The sequence below is a fragment of the Palaemon carinicauda genome, chromosome 33 (genome assembly GCF_036898095.1).
Source record: "Palaemon carinicauda isolate YSFRI2023 chromosome 33, ASM3689809v2, whole genome shotgun sequence".
NCBI classification, from domain to species: domain Eukaryota; kingdom Metazoa; phylum Arthropoda; class Malacostraca; order Decapoda; family Palaemonidae; genus Palaemon; species Palaemon carinicauda.
The window spans coordinates 66,251,949-66,264,048 of record NC_090757.1 but is presented as its reverse complement, the minus strand read 5'-3'; the positions used below and the strand labels follow the sequence as shown (position 1 = coordinate 66,264,048).

At 52.6% G+C, this 12,100-nt stretch overlaps 1 pseudogene; it reads right to left on the bottom strand.

Moving 5' to 3' along the window:
* Positions 1–11,764: 11,764 nt before the first annotated feature.
* Positions 11,765–11,883, bottom strand: LOC137626359 (5S ribosomal RNA; annotated as a pseudogene).
* Between the last annotated feature and the right edge of the window lie 217 nt (positions 11,884–12,100).

Sequence of the window (12,100 nt, the reverse complement as noted above, 5' to 3'; positions counted from 1 at the left end):
GACTGGGGAGCAGTACAGCGGCAGTTTGAAATTCAACGTTGTCGCGAACAGATCCACAATCGGGGAACCCCACAAAGTCGGGACTTTGTTGGCTACTTGCCGATCCAAAGACCACTCGGTACTCACTATCTGAGACGCTCTGCTCGAACTGTTGGCGAGCACATTCCTTTTGCCTGGAATGAAGCAAGCCGATAGTGGAATCGAGTGGACTTCGGACCATCTCAGTATCTCTACTGCAAGATGGGATAGCTGTTCTGAAAAGGTACCTCCCTGCTTGTTGATGTAAGCCACTACTGCGGTGTTGTCGCTCATCACCACCACAGAGTGACCCGCCAGGTGCTGTTGGAACTGTTGAAGGGCCAGAAAAACGGCCTTTATTTCTAGCAGATTTATATGGAGGCCCTTTTCTGATTCTGACCACAGGCCTGAGGTCCTGTGGTTCAGAACGTGGGCCCCCCACCCTTTCTTTGAGGCGTCCGAAAACAGCATCAAATCGGGGGGGAGGACGAGAAGATCCACTGCCTTTCGTAGGTTCTCGTCTGCCTCCCACCACTGAAGGTCCGTCTGTTCTGTGAGACACATAGGGATCAAGACGTCCGGGGAATCGTGTCCTTGACTCCACTGGGACTTGAGTCGCCATTGCAGAGATCTCATTCTGAGGCGACGGTTGGGAACTAGAATCACCAAGGATGAGAGATGGCCGAGGAGACGTAACCATGATTGGGCTGGGAGTTCGTCTCGTCTGAGGAAAGGAGTTGTGACCTTCCTCAGCCTTGCTATCCTGTCGTCTGATGGGAAGGCTCTGTGGAGATTGGTGTCCAATATCATGCCTAGATATACTAGTCTTTGGGAAGGAAGCAAAGAAGACTTCTCGAGATTTACCATGATCCCTAGATCTTGGCAAATTCCCAGAAGTTTGTCTCGGTGTCGAAGAAGGGTTGACTCCGAGTCTGCTAAGATCAGCCAGTCGTCTAGATAACGGAGGAGACGGATGCCGATCTTGTGTGCCCACGAAGATATCAGGGTGAAAACACTTGTGAAAACCTGAGGTGCTGTGGAGAGACCGAAGCACAGCACCTTGAAATGGTAGATCTTGTTGTCTTGGCAGAATCTTAAGTACTTCCTTGAAGACGGATGAATTGGGATCTGGAAGTATGCGTCCTTCAGATCCAGTGTGCACATGAAGTCTCGCGGTCTCACTGCAAGTCTGACTGTGTCTGCCGTCTCCATGCTGAACGGGGTCTGCTTGACAAACCTGTTTAGAGCTGAGAGGTCGATGACTGGTCTCCAGCCTCTAGACGCCTTCTTTACAAGAAAGAGTCGACTGTAGAAGCCTGGGGACCCGTCGACGACCTCTTGGAGAGCGTCCTTCTTCAGCATGGTCTTGACTTCTGCCCAAAGGGCTTGCCCTCTTGCCGATCCCATGGCAAGAGAGTTCAACGACACTGGATTCGCTGTCAGGGGAGGAAGAGATTTTATAAACGGGACGCGATATCCTTGGCTGATCACAGAGATTGTCCAGGAATCAGCCCCAAGTTTCTGCCACCTGTTCCCGCAACTTTGGAAGCATCCCCCAATGGTGGACATGCGGGGGGAATGCCAATCCTAGCATTTGAAGCATCGGCCACTCGCCCTAGGATTCTTGCCTCCCTTGGAGGACTTCTTGCCTCTCCTGTCCCTGACGGGAAAGGGCTGTTTGGACACCGCTGCCTTTGCTGCTATTGCTGGTTTTGTCATCTTTGCAGGGCGAGGTTGTCGAGGTGCTGGAGGCTTATAGGGCTTTGATATTAAAGCCCTCTGGAGGAGGGAGTCCTGGTTGAACTTCCTCCACCTCTCAGCCGCCTGCTCTACATCTTTCGACTCAAACAGACTACTCCCCAAAAGGGAGGAGTGTCTGATCTTACTGACCTCAGTGTTGGGGACCTTCGTGTTGAATCTTTAAGACACCGTATCACGGCGTTTCAGGATAGTGTTAGCCCACAAGTTCGAGACTTGGTGGGCCAGAAACTCGATGGTACGAGTGCCTGAAAGAAGGAAGGTCTCCAAGGCCTTCCTGGTACTCTCCTTAGACAAGTCTTCGGATCGTATCAGGATGCCAAGAGATCCCAGCCAGATATCCAGCCACAAAGTGGCCTGCATGGCACACTTCGCTACCTTCTCCTGGCAGAGAATCTCCGAGGCCGAAAACGACACTGGACGGTTGGAGAGTCTCTAGAGAGGGACTTCCCTGGAGAGCTCTTCCACAAAGTGGTGGAGGGGAGGAGCTAAACAGGACTCCTTGATAATTTCAAAGTACCTCCTTTGATGGACACGAGGAGGTGGGAGGAGTTTGTTTCCGGCGCTGGAACGGTTGGAGGAGGCTAGCTCGGAGAGCTGGCTCTCGACCTTATCTCTGGCACTCTTGACCTCCTGGGACCAGGGTAAAGCGGCGCTGGTTTTAGGGGATTTTTGAGTACCAAAGACTCGGTCCAGAACCGTGTCCTTGCCCTCTCGAGGAGGAATCTCCGGATCCGAAAATCCGTTACGGTTCCTCATCAGAGCCAAAACTTGCCAAAAGGCATACTCTGACTCCTGCGGCTCTCCTCCTGATGGACTAGCAGCAAGGTCTCCAGTCCCCAAGGCTCTTCTTGGGGGGACTCGTGGACGTTCTCCGTGGGCTTAGCTGGTTCTGGTCTGATCCTCGAAGAAGATTTCGGGACCGTCTTGGAGTCCTTCGACTCCCTCCTGGGAGAGATGCAGGATTCCAACAAAGATGGTGGGGGGCTCTTCTCCGCCTCCACCTGAGGAGACTTCTCAGCGTGAGGTGGGGTTTCTGCCATTGGTGCGATGGGGGAACGCCTCACCTCACGAGAATCACGAGGACGGAAAACCCTCGTCCACGGGGGATGGAGAGAAAGTCTGGGGAGGGGAGGGAGCCTTCCTCGACGGCTTCCAAGGAACCAGTTTCGCCCTTGGAGAAGTAACCACGTTGTCCACTCCTCTCTTCCTCTTCAGGGGGGCCGAGATAGCCGCTGATTTGAGGCCTAGTTCAGAGAAAGCGGGCTTGAAAGCCTGCGCAACCGCTCTGATCAAGGGCCCAAACCAGGGCAGCCGACTGTCAGCAGCGCTGTCAGAGACACCCTCTGGAGGGAAGGGGATCGTATTATCCCTAGGAGTGGAAACTACAACTGGGTCTACCTGAAAAGAAGAAGCTGTAGAGAAGATCCAGGACCTGTCCGCAGATTTTCCTCCCTCCTTTAGGCGCGCTATCCTGCGCTTACGGGGGGGGGGGGGGACGCGATGAAGATGACCTGACGCGTACTGCCAGATTCTGTGTGGGTACGTGCTGTGGTTCGCGCTGGGCATCGTACTGGAGGCCATTGCCTAGCTCAGGGGGCCATTGCTCGCGCGCGGGCGAGCGATGGCGAGCGGGCGAGCGGGCGAGCGGGCGAGCGATGGCGAGCGGGCGAGCGATGGCGCGTGGGCGAGTGATGGCGAGCGAGCAAGCAGGCGAGCGAGCAGGCGAGCAATGGTGCGCAGGCAAGTGTGAGCGCGCAGGGAGCGATGGCGCACAGGTGAGCGATGGCGCGTAGGCGAGCGGTGGCGCGTAGGCGAGCGGTGGCGTGTAGGCGAGGGGGCGCGTAGGCGAGGGGGCCCGTAAGGGCGAAGCCGTAGGGCGCGTGCGTGCAGGGCGAATATCCCTAGCGCGCGGGCGCGTAGAAGGGCCCTCGTCAGGAACCAAAGTTCTGGCAGTGGGCGCGCGGGTGCGCAGAAGGGCCCTCATCAGGAACCAAAGTTCTGGCACTGGGCGCGTGGGCGCTTGATGAAGAGTGCCTGGGCGCGTGATGGAGAGCGCGTGATGGAGAGCGCGTGGGCGTGTGATGGAGAGCGCGTGGGCGCGTGATGGAGAGCGCGTGGGCGCTCGGGCGATGGCGCGTAGGAAAGGGATGGCGAGCAGGCGAGGTCTGATGGCGAGTCGGCGATTGTGGAGGAAAGCGCTGGCGAGCAGGAGAGGAAGCTTTCTTCTTGGAGCCCTGATCTGAAGATCGAGGGCGAGCAGGCGAGCGATGATGAGCAGGCAAGCGTTGGCGAGCAGGCGAGCGTTGGCGAGCAAGAGAGCGCTGGCGAGCAGGAGATCGCTGACGAGCAGGAGACCGAGGGCGTCCATGACGTGTATCTGGCCGAGGGTGCGCAGAGGTCCGTTGGCGAGCAGGAGATTGTGGGCGCGTAGTCTCTGGAACTGGAGGGCGAACAGGAGATCATGGGCATGCAGGAGAGCGCTGACGAGATGAGGCAGCAACCGGTGAGCGCTTGCTCGCAGTTGTGCGCTGGCGCCCAGGCGAACGTTGGCGCACAGGGGAAACCTGGCGCTTAAGGGACTTACACACAATGTGTGAAAGCCCCTTTTGCCCCGAAGGGACCGGTGCCCGTTTGAAAACGGGATGTGTGGGCGCCCACAACGCGTCAAAAGCCAGGAAATGTGAAGGCAGTTCAGCAGGTCTGGCAGGCGTAGGAGATCACGAACGATCTGCGGAGAGGTCCAGGTCCAAGGAAGTAGCAGGAAGAGTAGCTGAAGGACGATGTTCCTCTGCGGGGGACTGCGAGGATGAAGATCCGAAGAGGCGCCTCTTAACACCCTTGTGAGGAGAAGGAAGACCTCAGCAACGAAGAGTAAGGCGAGCCTTACGTCGGATGCGTCCTCTGGGAGCAGCAGGCCAACCATCGGCAGTCCTCCGAAGAGGAGTCTCTGTCAGTGAACTCCCCCGGGGGGGGGGAGAATCGGATGTTCGGAGGGGGGAGCTAAGCCTTCAGCTACAACAGGAGCAGGGGTTTGAACACTCTCATTGGAAGCGTCTGCCACAACAGCCTCGACAATAGACAAGAGGGTCAACCTCTGCTACCGCCGGTGACTGTTTGACAGCTGCTCCCAACCTGATCATGTCAAACAGGGCTTCCTTGGAGGGCAAACCCTGAACCCCCAAGGAAGCCCAAAGCTGCAAAAGATCATTATTAACAGGAGAAATAATCAAATCCTCCCCTGGGGGAGGAGGAGAAGCTGCCTCGCTATGGGAGGCAATTCCCTCTCCCAAACCCCGAGATCGGTCAACAACAGTACGGCCTACGCTACCACTCAACGGCCTCTCACGAGAGGCCGACCGAGTGGAAGCTTCGGAGGAGGTTTGGGCTACGGAAGAAGAGTCCTTAGGATTTTCCTTCTTCAAAGAAACCTTTGAAAGAGAAATATCCCATCTCGACTTCTTCTTCCGGCGCGGAGAAAACCTCTCCCACTGGGAGGTAGGCCACTACTGACCCTACAATAAGGGCATAAGGTGTGAGGATCCGTCTCGATGGAAAACATGAAGGTCCCACAAGGGTAGTCAGGTAATCCAGGGCACTTCCGCATTGTAGACGCCAACTGCACAAGAATGAGAAAAAGAAAGAAAAAGCAATGATTAATGGCTGTCAAAGAGGCGAGGGTGAAAGCGGACACGTCCGATCACCACCCGAGCCTAAGTAAAAGTGGAGCTACAACACAGGTGTGTGAGGGGGGAGGGTAACTAACTACTCTACCTCCCCTCCCCCCTCCCGCTGACTAGCGGTGGGGTAATAATCCCTCGTTAAAATTTTATGGCTCGTCCTTTCAGCTACCCGAAAGTAATTACCCACTTTAAATAGAGTGGTTTGTATTCCAGTTATGGAACAACTGCCTAATAAAATGGCAATTTGTTGCCTGCCTTTAACAGAGGTTAGATTTACGTCAAAAACACTTATCGTAAAATAAAAATTGTTTGGTATTAACATAGTAAAACAAGGGACAAGCTTTACTAATAATAAATGGGGTATATATTGAAAAACTCCTGTTTTTTTCGGCAATGACCTTATTTCCATAGCAATTAGATAGTTAATAAGATGTACCCTAATATATCCTACAGTAATGGGGGACACCCAGTGGAAACCAGGGCTTGGCCCCTGGCTAGGGGTTGTGACCTTGGAACTACTAGGTTAGGTTAGGTTGGTTTGTCAGGATCTGTACCATTTTAAAATCTAAAAAGTATTAAATAATCACATTTAGAGACCTGGGAAGGGAGGTATGGGGGCTTGACCCTGGCTAGGGTTTGTGACCTGGGAACTACTAGGTTACGTTAGATTTTAAAATCTAAAAAGTGTTAAATTATCACATATAGTGACCTAGGAAGGGGGTCTGAGGGCTTGACCCCCGGCTAGGGGTTGTGACCTGGGAACTACTAGGCTAGGTTAGGTGGGTTTGTTAGGTTCTATACCCTTTAGCAAATCTCAAAACTTAAATAATCGTGTTTTGTCCTTTTTTTCCACGCCCTAAATCCCAGGTTCCCACCTATGTCCTTCAATAAAAGGGGGGGGGGATTCCATAATGGTAGAACAGCTTACTTGGTGGAAATAATAGTCAAATTCGTGGAAAGCACATCATTTATTGTAATTAAATTTAATATTTCTAGTACATATATTCCGTGTTTTTCTGTAAATTTACCGATAGTTTGTCTTAAATTCTCTCGTTTTATACCTACTTAATATAAAAAAATATCAAAATGCAACAATAAAGGACAAAAGCCAAAGTAGACTTACATTCGTGATACAGTGGCTTAACCCAGCGCAATTAATTCAGGTTAGCCTTGCCGGAGTTATGGGCTATACAGTCCATCTTACGAGCAGGAGATCGCTGACGAGCAGGGGACCGAGGGCGTCCATGACGTGTATCAGGCCGAGGGCGCGCACAGGTACGTTGGCGAGCAGGAGATCGTGGGCGCGTAGTCTCTGGAACTGCAGGGCGAACAGGAGATCGTGAGCGTGCAGGAGAGTGCTGGCGAGATAAGGCAGCAACCGGTGAGCGCTTGCGCGCAGTAGTGCGCAGGCATGCAGGCGAACATTGGCGCACAGGGGAAACCTGGTGCTTAAGGGACTTACACACAATGTGTGAAAGCCCCTTTTGCCCCGAAGGGACCGGTGCCCGTTTGAAAACGGGATGTGTGGGCGCCCACAGTGCGTCAGCAGCCGGGAAAGGTGAAGGCAGGTCAGCAGGTCTGGCAGGCGTAGGAGATCGCGAATGATCTGCGGAGAGGTCCAGGTCCAAGGAAGTAGCAGGAACGGTAGCTGAAGGACGAGGTTCCTCTGAGGGGACTGCGAGGATGAAGATACGAAGAGGCGCCTCCTAACACCCTTGTGAGGAGAAGGAAGACCTCGGCAACGAAGAGTAAAGCGAGCCTTACGTCGGATGCGTCCTCTGGGAGCAGCAGGCAAACCATCGGCAGTCCTCCGAAGAGGAGTCTCTGTCAGTGAACTCCCCCGGGGGGAGAATCACCCACAGGAGAGATCATTGAATTTAGATCCTCCCACGAAGGATGTTCGGATGGGGGAGCTAAGCCTTCAGCTACAAAAGGAGCAGGGGTTTGAACACTCTCATTGGAAGCGTCTGCCACAACAGCCTCGACAATAGACAGAGGGTCAACCTCTGCTACCGCCGGTGACTGTTTGACAGCTGCTCCCAACCTGATCAAGTCAAACAGGGCTTCCTTGGAGGGTGAACCCTGAAGCCCCAAGGAAGCCCAAAGCTGCAAAAGATCATTATTAACAGGAGAAATAATTAAATCCTCCCCCGGGGTAGGAGGAGGAGCTGCCTCGCTATGGGAGGCAACTCCCTGTCCCAAACCCCGAGATCGGTCAACAACAGTACGGCCTACGCTACCACTTGACGGCCTCTCAAGAGAAGCCGACCGAGTGGGAGCTTCAGAGGAGGTTTGGGCTACGGAAGAAGAGTCCTTAGGATAGTCCTTCTTCAAAGAAACCTTTGAAAGAGAAATATCCCATCTCGACTTCTTCTTCCGGCGCCGAGAAAACTTCTCCCACTGGGAGGTAGGCCACTTCCTACATTCCATACAAACATTATCACGTTCACACCGCTGACCCCTACAATAAGGGCATAAAGTGTGAGGATCCGTCTCGATGGAAAATATGAAGGTCCCACAAGGGCGGTCAGGTAACCCAAGGCACTTCTGCATTGTAGACGCCAACTTTACAAGACTCTGAGAAAAAGAAAGAAAAAGCAATGATTAATGGCTGTCAAAGAGGCGAGGGTGAGAGCGGACACGTCCGATCACCACCCGAGCCAAAGTAAAAGTGGAGCTACAATTTAGGTGTGTGAGGGGGGAGGGTAGCTAACTACCCTCCCTACTCCCCCCCTCCTCTTCCCCCCCCCGCTAACTAGCGGTGGGGTAATAATCCCTCGTTAAAATTTTATGGCTCGTCCTTTCAGCTACGCGAAAGTAATTACCCACTTTAAATAGCGTGGTTTGTATTCCAGTTACGGAACAACTGCCTAATTATATGGCAATTTGTTGCCTGCCTTTAACAGAGGTTAGATTTACGTCAAAAACGCTTATCGTAAAATAAAAATGGTTTGGTATTAACATAGTAAAACAAGGGGCAAGCTTTACTAATAATAAATGGGGTATATATTGAAAAACTCCTGTTTTTTTTTGGCAATGACCTTATTTCCATAGCAATTAAATAGTTAATAAGATATACCCTAATATATCTATCGTACAGTAATGGGGGACACCCAGTGGAAACCAGGGCTTGGCCCACGGATAGGAGTTGTGACCTGGGAAATACTAGGTTAGGTTAGGTTAGGTTGGTTTGTCAGGATCTGTGCCATTTTAAAATCTAAAAAGTATTAAATAATCACATTTAGAGACCTGGGGGGCTTGACCCTGGCTAGGGTTTGTGATCTGGGAACTACTAGGTTAGGTTAGATTTTAAAATCTAAAAAGTGTTAAATAATCCCATATAGTGACCTAGGAAGGGGGTCTGAGGGCTTGACCCCCGGCTAGGGGTTGTGACCTGGGAACTACTAGGCTAGGTTAGGTGGGTTTGTTAGGTTCTGTACCCTTTTTCAAATATGACAAATTCGAAGATAATTTGTATTTTTCCTAACCATACAAACCTTAACTATTTACATTGGGTTTACCTTTTAGCGTAGCTGAAATGGCGAGCCATTAGAATTTATCGAGGGTGTATTACCTCCGCGCTTTTTAGCGGGGGGTAGGGGAGTGGTAGCTAGCTACCCCCCCACCCCCCTTACACACCGGTGAAGCTCACTTTCACTTAGAGGTAGGACTTGTCTTGGGGGACAGGGCTGGTGGGAAAATATATGTAAATAGCTAAGGTTTGTATGGTTAGGAAAAATACAAATTATCTTCGAATTTGTCATTTGTTCCGTAACCGAAATACAAACCACGCTTTTTATATTGGGTGACTTACCCCTTAGGTAGGGTGGAAAGTCCCCAGCCATACTGGCTTTGGCACCTCACAAGTTCCTTGCTCCGCAAGGAATCGTGTGCCTACATAAGCTTGTGTGTGAAAGAAGAAGTGTGACCCGTCCTAGGCAGTTGACCTGGAGTTCCAGAAGGAACTCTGGGTTAGGACGTTCCCAATACCACCTCGTCAGGGTATGGGGGACGCGACAGTATTGACTCAATACTCGGAACACAAGGAAACATGGTTTACCTGCAGAGGTTTGAGGTCAGCTATGCAGAGACCAGGATGCTGCTTCCCAGTAGAGGGGATGATGAAAAAAGAAGTAAGGGCCAGACATACTTCTTTCGTTCATGCAGACTAAAACCTGATAACAATGCCCTCAACCTTCTGCTACCTGTCCAAAAAGGAGCCTGAGGTTAGACCAGCTGTTGTGTAGCCACCATAGAGCGATAGAAAACGTATCGAAACTCCTGTGGGTCACGCCCTGCAGGAAGCGGGCTGCGAAGGTCATTAGACGCTTCCAGACTCCAGCTTGTAGTACCTGCGTCACAGAGTAGTATTACTCGAAGGCGAGGGACGTTGTGATGTATCCGACATCGTGCTGTAGGGCGAAGTGACGGGGGAGGGTCTGGAGTCAGGTCGAGATGAATGTCCTTGAGTCCGAGCTGAAGAGGTATACTGGTGACTCTCCCCCGTGTCCTCCTTGTGCTCCCAAACCGGCTGCAACTGAGGACAAACTGCAGCTGTTCCCAAAGGTAACCTCTCGATTCCTTTACTGGCAAGAAGGAGAAGGTTTTGGGACATCAGATACAGAATGGTGACTCGAAATCTTGAAGGAATTGGACCGAAGGGCCGGGACCCCAAGATTCTGAGTCTAGCCAACAACTCAGGAGCGAACATTAATGTTGCCTTCCCCCATTCCTTAGAAAGGGCGGAGTCGTACGAGACCAAGAAGATTGCTTACACACTGGCCGCGGCCAGAGTGAGCAGGAGCCCCAAGACGGAATACGATCAGAGGCCTGACGTAAAGGGTCTTGAGAAGATCTCTTAAGGGACTAAAAAGTCGGAGCCATGCTCCAAGTTGGAGGTCTCACTCCGACTAGGGCAGGGACGTTCGCAGCTTCGCATGAGCGAGGAAAGGTCCAGCGGGAAGGAAAAAGTTATTCCTTTAAGCCTGAAGGTCAGGGAAAGGCTGAGCGACAGGCTTCATTGCCGAGAGCGGAAAGGAGTTTCCTCCCGCCGAAAGGCAATAAGTTCGTTATTGCTGGAGAAGAGGCCTCAAGGGAAGAGGTATATCTCCCACGACACCAACCACCGAAGACTCTCCACTTCGCCTGGAAGACCCCTGCAGATGACTATCGCAGATGACGCGACCTCCGTCCCGCGACTGTAGCGGGTTGTCTCTTCTTGAGGAGGAGGCGTAGTGTCTCCAGGCATGAAGCCGAAGCGACGCCCCGGCTCGTGAAAGATGTTGCAGTTTGGTTGTTCGAGTAGCCTGTGCCGTGGGAGAAGCTCTCCCGGGAGTTCCGTTAGGGGAAGCAGAGGGTTTGGAAACCATTCTGCGCATAGTCCCAGTGGAGCCCTCAGGGCCATTGAAAGGTTGACCGACAACCTGGTCTTGTTGAGACCCATTCCCAACAGACAACAAAGGAGGGAAGACGCAGGCGTCGATGTTGTCCCACCATCACCGGAATGCATCTTGCCAGAGTCTCGGGGTCTGAGACTGGGGGGAAGAACAGCGGAAGCTTGAGGTTCCAAGCTGTCGCGATCAGGTCCCCCAGACCAGGACTTGCTGGTTACTCAAGGCCAAAGACCCCCAGGTACACTCTCTCTACGAGGCTCTGCTCCGATAGTCGGAGAGAACATTCTTCTGCCCGGAATGAGAGAGCCGATGGTGGTATTGAGAGGATCTCAAATCATCTCAGTATCTCTACTGCAAGATGCGAAGGTGTGAAAATGCGTCCCCTGCTGGTTAGAACACGCCAGAGCCATGAAATCGACGCGCACAGGGTGACTCGGCAGGAGCTGTAGGATCTGTAGGGGGACCAGACTACGGCCCCTAAGCCTGCCTGAATGATGGAGAGGTATCCTTCAGGTCCTGACCATAGGCCTGGACCAGAACATGCGCCCCCCCCCCCCCCCCCCTTTTCTTTGACGAGTCCGAGAACAGCATAAAAAATGTGGGGAAAGGACGAGCATATCCACTCCCCTCAAGAGGTTCCATAGGTCAACACCCATTGCAGGTCTACTCGTTCCTCTGGTCCCATAGGGGCCAGAAAGTCCGGTTAATCGTTGCTTTGAAACCACCAGAACTTGGGCCGCCCCACAGGGAACTTATCCTGAGGCGACCGTTCGGAACTTAGGACGGGTCAATGAGGAAAAGAGAACTAGGAAACGTTCCAAGGTAGGGCTGAAAGCTCTGCTTGACTGAGAACAGGTACTGCGACTCTCCTCAGCCTTGCCACAGTCAACTGAAGGGAAGGCTCGGAGGAGGCGGCAACAGAATCTGGCGTCCCCAGGCGGTCACCCATCCAAGTACCGACCAGACCCGACGTTGCTTAACCTCGCTGGACGGACGAGAAGCGGGGTTTCCAACGTGGTAAGGCCGTTGACTCAATATCATGGCTAGATACTCCAGATGTTGAGGCAGAAGAAGAAAAGGCTCCTAGCAAAATACCATCAACCCCCACTCATGGTAAGCCTCCGGAAGCTTGTCCCGGCGCTGAAGAAGGTCGAACCCGAGCCTACCGGAGTTGACCAGACCTCCAAAAGGCGAAGGAGGTGGAAGCCTGCACCTGAGCGGCCATGAGGAAAGCAGGGAGAGTTCTTT